The sequence below is a fragment of the Lissotriton vulgaris genome, chromosome 11 (genome assembly GCF_964263255.1).
Source record: "Lissotriton vulgaris chromosome 11, aLisVul1.2, whole genome shotgun sequence".
NCBI lineage: Eukaryota > Metazoa > Chordata > Amphibia > Caudata > Salamandridae > Lissotriton > Lissotriton vulgaris.
In genome coordinates, this window is record NC_141699.1 from 945,687,022 (window position 1) to 945,699,391 (window position 12,370).

Below are 12,370 nucleotides of genomic sequence, written 5' to 3' on the forward strand. Positions count from 1 at the left end.
TTGCATGTTTTTAAATTGTAGTGGGTCCTTACAATCAATGTTATCTCACAAAGTTCTTCAGATTGTTTGCCACTTACCATTATATGAACTAAACATCTATAACCTAATTTTGATTTCACAGAAGTAGATTTGACTGGGAAATACTACTTAACGTCATAACACCTGGCTGCCAATATCAGACAGCTTGCAATATATACTGTGGCAGTGCATTTAAAGGGACCATGAAGACTTGTTTCATGCATTGGTAAAAGCATCTTCACTCATGACCGTGTATGAGATTGCCAGGCAAAAGTCAGAACTTAAAATGTATGTGGTCTATCTTTTGCTAAATATATTCTCATTGGGATACTGCTAGATACGAACTAAAGGAGTACTGCTTACTGATTTGAATGCTAACACAGGTTCCCAATCCTTCATTTTTCTGAGGTCAAAAAATGAGTATCTGTGAATTTAGCAAGAATTATAGTATCTGACTGACTAAAAACACTTCGGTTTATGGGGTGCACTGTATAAGTAGCTATTATTAGCACTATTCTTATTTGTAGTAGTAGTCATCTACAGTCCCTTGGTTTAGAGTAATTACCAATAACAGGGACACTCCTAGTCTCAGTCATTCCTCAGTTATTATGGTGCAGTCATCCAAGTGCCCTTTATGAGGCAGATTAGCTCCCATTTGTACCCCCCTAGGGCAAGGTGTTGATGGTTAGTCACCTGCACCCCTTGTGGGTCACGGTCTCTGCCAGTCAAATGCTCCCCTTGGAGTGTGAGGTATAGGGCTGGTCAACTGCAGGCCCTAGGTTAAAGGGCTCTTAGCTAGTCCTCTCAATCTCCTGGATGTTTGCCACTTGCCTTGTCTCTCTGTTAATGCTCACATCTCCTCTTTGTGGGATGGAGGAGTTGCCCAGTTTTAGCCCATTCTTTGGGCCAAGGCAAAGTCCTCTTCTCACACTGTGAGGTCACTTTTTGTCTGTTATGCAGAACCCTGCTCTGGCAATGCCAGGGATCTCTGCCACTGGTGAGCAGGGCCTTGCTAGCAGTTAATATTTAGCTACCTTCTGCCACATCAACCTTCTGAGCTGCACACTGAATGCTCCCTGTGGGCATTGCCCCATCTAGGTTCAGAGCTTTATACTGCATGCCTCTGGTCCCTACCGGTGCTTTCCTGTTTAAGACCACATGTCCCTACACAGCCTTACATTGTCATCTTTAGGCCCACCCTTTGCCATCCTATTCAGCTTACATCTGGTTCCAGATTCCCAAAAGGTCTGTATCTGGACTGCAAAATTGGCCTTCAGAGTCCACTCTTGTTGGTCCCCTGCCCCTACTTGTAGTTCTTTGTCTTCATCACTGCATCGACCTTCTGAGCCCTTTATGTCCGTGCCAGAGCCACTCAACAGCCCTGCCACTCCAAGCTATGAAGGGCCTTGCTGACAACAAGAAGGTGAAGAGCGCACAGGCTGCTACCCGAATGCTTGCTGGAGTCTGAAGGCATCAGACCAGCTTACCCCATAAGCCCAACCAAGTATAAGCAGTGAGTGAAGGGAATGTGAAGTTCATACAAGTACCACATGTAAGATCAAGCATTTGCTTTTGCCAAAGAGCACCTCTGCTTTCCTTCCCCTTGCCTATGTTCTCTTCCTCTTCCCCTTCTTGCTGCTTCATCCTCATCAAGGCAACATTGCCTTTTAGTTTGAGCACAGGGAGAGGATTGTACCTGTGTGAGTGTAGGCCTAGGTGTGAGTGAAGGGTGAGTGGCATGCCTGCCTGCTTGGGTGTAGTGAGAGTTGTATACGTGCAAGTGTGGGGGAGAATTGTGCCCATGTGAGTGCAAGGGGGAGTCAGCCTATGTGAGTACCCATATGAGTACAGGGTGAGTAGTGTAACCATATGAGTGGCCAGTAATAGTATTGCTGCATGATTGAAACGGAAAAACCTGGCGGAGTCCCCCTGTCTCATCACCTGGTGCACATAGTACTGCTGCTAGAACAATGCTTCAGTAGTGTCAGAAGTCTGCCAGTGGTGACTGGGAAATTAACGGGAAACTGAAACGCCTGGACACTGTTATGGCAAGTGCTGACATTTAAAGTAAGTAAATATATTAAGCAGGTTCATTGGCTCTAATGAAAAGCAAGGAATGCCTGAGAGAATAGTTACCATAGTCTAACTGATAGAGGACAGTGGCTTGTACCTCAGTGCAGAAATCGCTAACCTTTAGGGTGCAATCTGTTTTTAAGCTTTTTAATAGGTGATGGGAGGCTCTTGCAGTGTGAGGCATTTGGGAGTTCACTTTAGATGGGCACTGGACAAACAAACATGTAATTTCTCCCATTTTAGTAGGAGAGGGTGAAGCCATTTGTAGCTTCTTCCCCAGCCTGGGTACCTGCGAATAACTACGCCACACACACAGCTTAGTATTACACATCTTTATTCATGTGTATGTAACTGCAAACAACTCAACATTGTAAACCTACGTCGCAGCTCTACTGAGTCCGTTCGGAACCAAAAAGGTTCTGTCATAAAGCTCTCAAGACCACTTCCAGCAAACGCCTGGCGAGGAAGGAGACTCAGGCCTCTGCAGCAAAGTTTCAGGCAAGAAAAACTTTATTTAATCACCTCACGATGACGTGTTTCGGGCTGTGAAGCCCTTGATCACATTCAGCTTAAACTGCGCCATTTTTTCTATTTATACATATAGTGATAGTGCACACCTGGGTTGCATTAAAGGGGCAGTCACAGAGTCAACAGTGTGAAAAAACTTCAGAAGCAAGGTGTGCAACATACTTTTTCTATACCCTACACAAATACATGCTAATATGCTATTAATTCAATTTAAAATGTTGGTATATTTTGCACACAACAGTAATCTAAAAATATAGCAATTTCAACAACAGTTATTAAGATACAATTGGGAACTGCTCATAAATGCACAAAAAATTCTCTGGAAAAATCCATATTGTATCATTGTTTTATGAGATTTCACACATGTACTGCCCAAATGCATTGCAGCTCTATCCAGATAAATACAGGCAACCAAAATACCCAATTAAAGTACTTGAGTGCGAAAGTCCTAAATTAGGAACTCACAAAACAGTGCAAAAAACAGTTGTGTGCAAAATAGCATAAAAATTGCAGTGCAGTAATAAATATAATGTATTAAGACCTTGATTAATATTCTAAGATACAATATAAATAGCTAATAGCAAGCACGTATTATAATTCATCATTAATAAAATACTCCATCCGGTGTAAAATATTAAATTTTATAAAACTATTACATAAAATTGGCATTCCGCTAAAAAACCATTGTATTGCAAAACAATAATCAAGGAAAGGTCTAGAAAAGGTTCTCTTGGAAAATGAAATGTGCACACCGGGTTATGTGTACTGGTATTTCAAGAGTAAATTAGACATGTATGTTATAATAACTCATTTTCCACTCATAAAGATCTGATTGTTGTTGTTTATTTTTTATGCATCTTTTGATATCTCTTCTTTTTAGTTATATTTGTAGTTATTCTTATTTTCTTTCTTATTTTCTCTTTTCTATTTTCTTTTTCTTATATGTATTTTCACTTTTTTAGTTTACAAACCACATATTTTCATACAAAACAATAGAATACTTTCATATAAAATCTATGTTCTTTAAAACCACATCATTCCTGTTTGATATTTAACATAAACGCAGAAATAGTTCCTTCAACGCGTTTCGGCGGTCGCCTTCCTCAGGAAATCTGCTTTTGTTCTTTGCTCTACCCGTGGCTAAAATGATGAAAAAGCGATACTTTAGTATTCACCTTCTGTACAAAGTTATTATACTTTTCATGTCCACCTTTTACTTCATTGTGTTGTATCTCTATGACACATTATTTCCATATTTTTTATATCTGTGCAAGTCCCTAAGCGATCAGTAAGCCTACTGTGGCTAGGTGCTATCATATCTACATATTTATCCATTATTGTACAATATGCATAATGCTCATCTACTTCATTTTCTTTGTAAAATTACATACAGCATATATTTGTGACTCATTGTATCTTATAACTTGGCCTATTGCTTGCAGATGGGAGCTGCTAGGATGGAATACAAGACATCTATGGTATCTCTAGAGCCCTGGATTAGATCCCTCTTTGGGAAAAAAACCATTCCCTTAACAGTGTATCCCAGTTTACTAAACAGCGTTAGTAAAAATTGTAATGTTTGTGCTACCTTAATTATTAGCTCTTCTTGACTTCCAATCAATTTCTTTGTAGCAATTATGCGAGATTTGGCATGGAACTGGGCTTTTTTATCTGAAAAGGAGGTTAGATACGTCTGTGAATGATTTTTACGTTATTTTGGTAAAAGTTTGTTTTCTTTCTATTACACTGCCTGAATTACCTCAAGTCGGCTGTGATTGACCGTGGAACAATATACCCCCATGCGTAGTGTCCAATATAACAACACTGCCTCTATATTATCCAATGAAGAGTTCTGGGTACAAACGTCACTTCCTGTATTAAGAGGTACAGGGACATAGAGTTATATTCGTTTTAGGATATCCCAAGACACATCCTATTCCTTATTACTATATGGTATAATTTACCTTTATCTAGTTGGATTGATCCGTCAAATGTGCTGCCTCTTTCTAATTTTAGTACGTTTGGATATACGATTGCTCATAACTCTTATGCAGGTCTGCTATAGCAGGAGCACTGACAGCTACACACTGGTTCATACAAAAATATCAGATACAGTGCCCTAACATATTTCTACTAGAGTGCCTGAATATAGTCCTTAATGACAATATATTTGAATTCAACGGTAAGCTATATAAGCAACAACAAGGAGTCAGCATGGGGGCATCTTGTGCGCCTACCATTGCTAATATCTATATGGCCCATTTCGAAGCACAATTTGTATTCAATGAAATAACTCCATTTTTTGAATCAGTGTGTAACTGGGCGAGATATATAGATGACGTGTTCTTCATTTGGCTCGATAATGAGGACACTTTAACAGAATACTTACAATGGATAAATCTTTGTGACGATAATATCAAATTCACTCACCATACAAGTAGACAACAAGTATCGTACCTAGATGTAGAAATAAAACATCAAAATCAGTCACTAATAGTGGACCTATTCGTCAAGCCAACCTCGAAAAACACATTACTCCATTATGATAGCTTTCATCCAACCATACAAAAGAACAGCGTACCATTTGGAGAATTTTTAAGATTAAGGCGCAACTGCACCAACATACAGGAATATGACACCAGAGCAACAGCAATGAAAGAAAAGTTCACGGCCAGAGGGTACCCAAAGAAACTAATAAGAGACTCATTCAAGAGAGCCCGGTTTTTCGACCGCCAAACTCTGTTACAACCCAAAAAAGAGAAAAACACTCCTCAATTAGTTTTCGTCACCAAGCATTCAAGCATCAATGAGAGAATCAGACAGACAGTGAGTGCCAATTGGCACATACTAAATGTAAATGTCCCCAAGCAAGATAGACTGCCCAAGCCTATCTTTGCTTACAAAAGAAACAAAACACTAAAAGACCATATAGTGAGATCAAGAATGGCAATTAAAACTGACCCTAAGCAACAAGCATTGACAAAACTGGAGCCAGTAGTGGGCAACTACAGATGCTCCACTTGCAAATCATGCGGATCTGCCATAGAGGGAACTAGTCTCACGTTTAACAAGCAACAAATAAAGCCAGCTGACCTAAATAATTGTAGAACCACCAATGTAGTCTACCTCATCATCTGCCCTTGTGGCAAAGGCTACGTAGGTCAAACAGGGAGAGCCCTCAATGTCAGATTAACTGAACACAGATCAGCCATAAGAACAAGGAAAATGGCTGCCCCTATGGTCAGCCATTTTGTAGAAGAAGAACACACACCTGAGGATATAACATGGTATATTCTAGAAAGAATACACCCAAGAGCAGGACATGATTCAGACAAAATACGCAAAATGAGAGAGGTGTATTGGATTTTTATGTTGGGGACTGCAATTGGTGGTTTGAATGCTGAAATACCATGGGAGCAAGCAATCTTATGAGAATTGTGAATATAAGAACAAGAAATCATAAAAAAAGCAAGAATACAGAAATTGTACTGTTAACTCAAGCATGGAACTGTAATAGCATAAAATATGTAGGAGGCTGGATGCAATGCTGTAAATGCCTTACATTGCCTGCAGATGGCAGCATTTCACCTGAATAAATATTCCTTCCCTGCCTAATTACCGATACATAGAACAACAAACACGATAGACACATTGCTTTAATACAATATAGATTGACCTAATCTTCCAGAGGCAGAATATAAAAGACACAGAGGTCACTCCTGGTAAAAACCTCCGTTACTGTTATAATAAGAACAACTTCACAGCGAACCCTTCAGATTGAGCCCTTCGCAAAACACGTCCCGTATCTAACAGGGAATTAGTCAGGGCCAAAGTAGTGTTAAATGGAGCCAGTAAACACAGTGGCGTTATATCTACGGCAATATGGCGGAATAATTAGCTTGAATGTGCCAGGTTCCACATTAATCGGCAGAACCGAACAAATACTAAATCCGGCGACTAAGCTTGGTTTATATGTATGTAAGGACGCTAGTTATAATAATTATATGCACAAGACACAAAATAGAAATTACAGAAGACTCAGTCTTTATCTAATACACCCCAATCCTAAACGAAGTAAGATTTACCTTATCTTGTTATGTTAAAAATTGGGATCGTTAAACAAATAAAAAGATCCATTACACAATTACGTAAAATAGCATTTATAAACGCAGCAACTGATTTAGGGATAGCCAACACATAGACCCAGCGCTGTAAAAGACCTTAGCAACATGGCGGATCCATTTTCCAAGTAATCATAAGCAAACTACATGAGCTCCATCCTCTTGATCCGTAATCTCGCGAGAGGACGCATCAGGTCCGCAATTTTGGCGCCAAAGATCCCGTTATATAGAAGCCAAACTCTTTAGCACTTCAGAGACCCGTTCCTGAACTGATGGCTCATCGAGGACCCCTACAGTCGTATTAGCAGGTATGTCAGGCGCACAGGAGAGAATAGAGACGTTAGAATCGTTTTATGAAGCGTAAAGCTTCAAAGATAGACAGTTAAATCTATACCCTCTTTTTCCCATCTTTATGCCAGAAGTTTTTAAAGAAACAGAATCCAGGAGTACTTACAAGCAAAATCTGTCAGACTGGTCCAACTAATAAAAGCGATCAAAATTTTTTACTGCTTGAGGTAAGGGTCGTGTGGAGGTTAATAGAATTCCAGAAACTGATTTAGAGGTCTAAAATTTGATTTATTAAAACTTCACTGTACCTCCGTTTCAGGTCAGATATCAATGGCGTTCTAAAAACAGACCTGCATAAGAGTTATGAGCAATCGTATATCCAAACGTACTAAAATTAGAAAGAGGCAGCACATTTGACGGATCAATCCAACTAGATAAAGGTAAATTATACCATATAGTAATAAGGAATAGGATGTGTCTTGGGATATCCTAAAACGAATATAACTCTATGTCCCTGTACCTCTTAATACAGGAAGTGACGTTTGTACCCAGAACTCTTCATTGGATAATATAGAGGCAGTGTTGTTATATTGGACACTACGCATGGGGGTATATTGTTCCACGGTCAATCACAGCCGACTTGAGGTAATTCAGGCAGTGTAATAGAAAGAAAACAAACTTTTACCAAAATAACGTAAAAATCATTCACAGACGTATCTAACCTCCTTTTCAGATAAAAAAGCCCAGTTCCATGCCAAATCTCGCATAATTGCTACAAAGAAATTGATTGGAAGTCAAGAAGAGCTAATAATTAAGGTAGCACAAACATTACAATTTTTACTAACGCTGTTTAGTAAACTGGGATACACTGTTAAGGGAATGGTTTTTTTCCCAAAGAGGGATCTAATCCAGGGCTCTAGAGATACCATAGATGTCTTGTATTCCATCCTAGCAGCTCCCATCTGCAAGCAATAGGCCAAGTTATAAGATACAATGAGTCACAAATATATGCTGTATGTAATTTTACAAAGAAAATGAAGTAGATGAGCATTATGCATATTGTACAATAATGGATAAATATGTAGATATGATAGCACCTAGCCACAGTAGGCTTACTGATCGCTTAGGGACTTGCACAGATATAAAAAATATGGAAATAATGTGTCATAGAGATACAACACAATGAAGTAAAAGGTGGACATGAAAAGTATAATAACTTTGTACAGAAGGTGAATACTAAAGTATCGCTTTTTCATCATTTTAGCCACGGGTAGAGCAAAGAACAAAAGCAGATTTCCTGAGGAAGGCGACCGCCGAAACGCGTTAAAGCAGATTTCCTGAGGAAGGCGACCGCCGAAACGCGTTGAAGGAACTATTTCTGCGTTTATGTTAAATATCAAACAGGAATGATGTGGTTTTAAAGAACATAGATTTTATATGAAAGTATTCTATTGTTTTGTATGAAAATATGTGGTTTGTAAACTAAAAAAGTGAAAATACATATAAGAAAAAGAAAATAGAAAAGAGAAAATAAGAAAGAAAATAAGAATAACTACAAATATAACTAAAAAGAAGAGATATCAAAAGATGCATAAAAAATAAACAACAACAATCAGATCTTTATGAGTGGAAAATGAGTTATTATAACATACATGTCTAATTTACTCTTGAAATACCAGTACACATAACCCGGTGTGCACATTTCATTTTCCAAGAGAATATTATACCTTGCTAGGGTTCATCCTTTAAGGCAGGGGCCCCAATTTTCCCACAAAGGTCTAGAAAAGGTAACAGCTGACTATTTGGAAATTTGTATAGATCAATGATAATATCAGGCAATTAATAAAGATACCAATTGTAACCATTCATGTTATCAACACAACAAACCAAATAATACATTTACAAGAAAGTATGCATATCTTCTGTATTATTTAATCCCTGTGGCCACTTACTATATAAACTTTGTCTCAAGTTGTCTGAGCTGTCGCTCTCTATTGCCTCCCCTCTTAGATTTCGGTATGGCACTAACAACATAATATGTTAGACAATTAATGTCTTTACCATGGCAACTAGCAAAGTGTCTGGCCACAGGGTAAGCAGGATCGTTGTGTAAAATTGCCCTTATGTGCTGCAATATTCTGACGTGCACTGGCTGCTTAGTACTACCAATGTAGTTTAGCCCGCAAGTGCACGTCAAAACGTAAACTGCACGTCAAAACGTAAACTGCACATTCGGTTTTACAATTGTAGCTACCTTTTATTGGAATGGGAGATGTTTCAAAGGGTGTACATTAGCTAGTCTTGTTACACCCGTATTTACAGGCTCGACCAGAGGTACAGCGTCTGAAGCCATTAGCAGAATGCAACCATAGTGGTGGTTTCCTAGTTTCTGGAGTTTTTATCAAGATCAGTGCCCATGGATTTCCCTTTTCTGAAGGTAATTGATGGTACTTTGGGCAGCCTTTCTTGTAGAACCACATCAGTCAAAACAATTGGCCAATGTTTAGTCATAATAGCTCTAATTCTTCTCTCCTGCCTAGAGAAAGTGTTTATAAATCTAGGACTATCAGAAACTTCCATAACTGGATTTTGATCAGTAGGAAGTTTAGTGAACAGAGTGCTTCTGGGCCGTTCACTAGCTTTGGCAATGGCATCTTCAATAATTTTATTACTGTACCCTCTATTTTTGAGACGCTTGCACATTTGTTCTTGACATATCAAAAAATCTGCATTATCACTACAAATACGTTTCAATCTAAGGATTTCTCCGTATGGGATACTCGCTATAAGATGTTTAGGGTGGGAACTTTGAGCATGTAACGTTATGTTCCCTGCTGTGGGTTTACGAAATAGCGTGGTACATAATACCCCTTCCCTGACCTGAAGCCTCACGTCAAGGAAATCAATTTGTAGTTTGTAGAGGTGAAATTTAAATTCATGCAATTGTCATTAATGGCTGCAAAGAAAAGTTCTGCCTCTTGTTGTGTTCCCTGCCATAATAAGAACACATCATCGATATATCGATAATATGCAGTGACATGTGCTTCAAATGTAGTCTTATGTGTACGTCTAAGGACCTGTTCCTCCCACCAGCCAACATGTAAACATGCATAGCTAGGGGAGAAACAGTCCCCCATAGTGACTCCTCTCAGTTATTTGTATAAGGCATCATTGAAAAGAAAAATTGTTGTTTAAGCACCCATCAATTAATGCAATGATGACTTTGCTGTGTGCATAATATTCAATGGAACGCTTAGATAAATAGTATTTGATGGCCTCTAGTCCCTGAAAATAGTCAATACTGGTATATAACGATTCTATGTCCAGTGTAATTAACAAAAGATCGTCTGACCAAGTTGTTTTATCTATTTTTAAAAGGAAGTCACCAGTATCTTTAACGTAACTGGGAAGGGTAACCACTATCTCTTGCAAAAAATAGTCAATATATTGACCAAGATGTTCACCCATGCTACCCATAGCAGAGATAATGGGCCTCCCAGGAACAGGCGTTATACTTTTGTGTATTTTAAGAATAAGATACAAAATGGGGAGTTTGCGAAATTCATTGTATAAAAATGTAAACTCTTCATTGGAGATGAGGCCTTCTCTTTTCCATTGATATATTTATAAATGCTTTCTTTAGCCTTATCAAATTCTTTGGGGATAACTTTCTTATAACAAGCGGTATACTCAAGCTGCCTGTTGGCTTCAATAATGTAGTCTGATTTAGGCCATAATACGACGTTACCGCCTTTGTCAGATTTCTTAACTATTACATCACAGTTGTTACCTAGTCTCTTCATTAAATTGGTATATGTCAAGTTCTTAAAGAACATGCTTCTTTGCCATTTATTTTTCTTTACAGTATGATTCAATTTCTTGAGTCTGATACAACCATATCATGGTGTGTCAACTGAATCTTTGGGCATAATAGGTACGGAAACAGATTTAGGTTTAAAAGGACTAAGACCTGCACCTTTCTGCAAGCAGTCTATTCTGCGCAATCTATCTTGTGTGGATAAATCAACATTATCTGAGGTGTCAGTGTCTGTCTCTACATTATTCCATTCATTGAGTAAAAGCACAACCGGAACATCGGAAACCAACAAGGAAGGTAAAGTGCCATTTCCCTCCGCTGTTATTTCAGGAATACAATGATGAACCTTGTCAGTTTTAGATGCAAAGAACTTTTTTAATTTTAGCTTTCGGATGAAGCAATAAACATCAATACGCGTTTTAGCATAATTGAAATTTTCCCCTGGACAGTAATTAAGTCCCATTGTGAATCGAAGAAAAGGGTAGGGTAGGTGTGTAGTGCATAATCCATCCCTTCCTTTTCTCACTGGTTTATATATAGTTTTTGTTACAATCTGGTAAACATTTTTGAGGCCGGAGGTACCTCCTGACATGTGTACCACTGATTAGGACAATACCCTTGTAACCCAGGGGTATATAGCTACCTACAGTATTCATTTATACTTAAATTGTGTATCAAGCGTACTTTGATTCCTAAGTGCAATGATAACCGGCTCACTGTAATTTTGGTCAACTGTGTATATGTATAGATAGTTATTCACTAATATACGGACTCTATACTATGTACAAACACCAGACATAAAAGCGTTCTAAAATGGCCGAACCTTTTACCAGGAAAACTAGGTACCTTAGAAGGGGACGTTTTCACTTTCAACTACACTTTCCATACTGTGTGTTTACTTAAAGCCAGTATATTGTTATGTTGGGTAACGTGTGAGCAAGACACACTCTGTGTCGAAACGCGTAACCTTTTTTGAGAAATAAACTATGCATCTCTACCACTGAGTGCGCGTGATGCTTTCAAGCGATAGTGGATTGAATATATATATATATATATATATATATATATATATATATATATATATATATGTGTGTGTATATATATATATATATGTGTGTGTATATATATATATATGTGTGTGTATATATATATATATGTGTGTGTATATATATATATATATGTGTGTGTATATATATATATATATGTGTGTATATATATATATATATGTGTGTGTGTATATATATATATATGTGTGTGTATATATATATATATATGTGTGTGTATATATATATATATATGTGTGTGTATATATATATATATGTGTGTGTATATATATATATATATGTGTGTGTGTGTGTATATATATGTGTGTGTGTGTGTATATATATGTGTGTGTGTGTGTATATATATATATATATGTGTGTGTGTATATATATATATATGTGTGTGTGTATATATATATATATATATGTATATATGTGTGTGTGTATATATATATATATATATATTTTCACTGAAAAAACCA

The 12,370-nt window shown here is 37.7% G+C and overlaps 1 protein-coding gene across 2 annotated transcripts in view; it reads left to right on the forward strand.

Moving 5' to 3' along the window:
* LOC147683726 (von Willebrand factor A domain-containing protein 5A-like) overlaps positions 1-12,370 on the forward strand; it is a 306,655-nt gene that overhangs the window by 96,126 nt on the left and 198,159 nt on the right. The window lies entirely within an intron of this gene.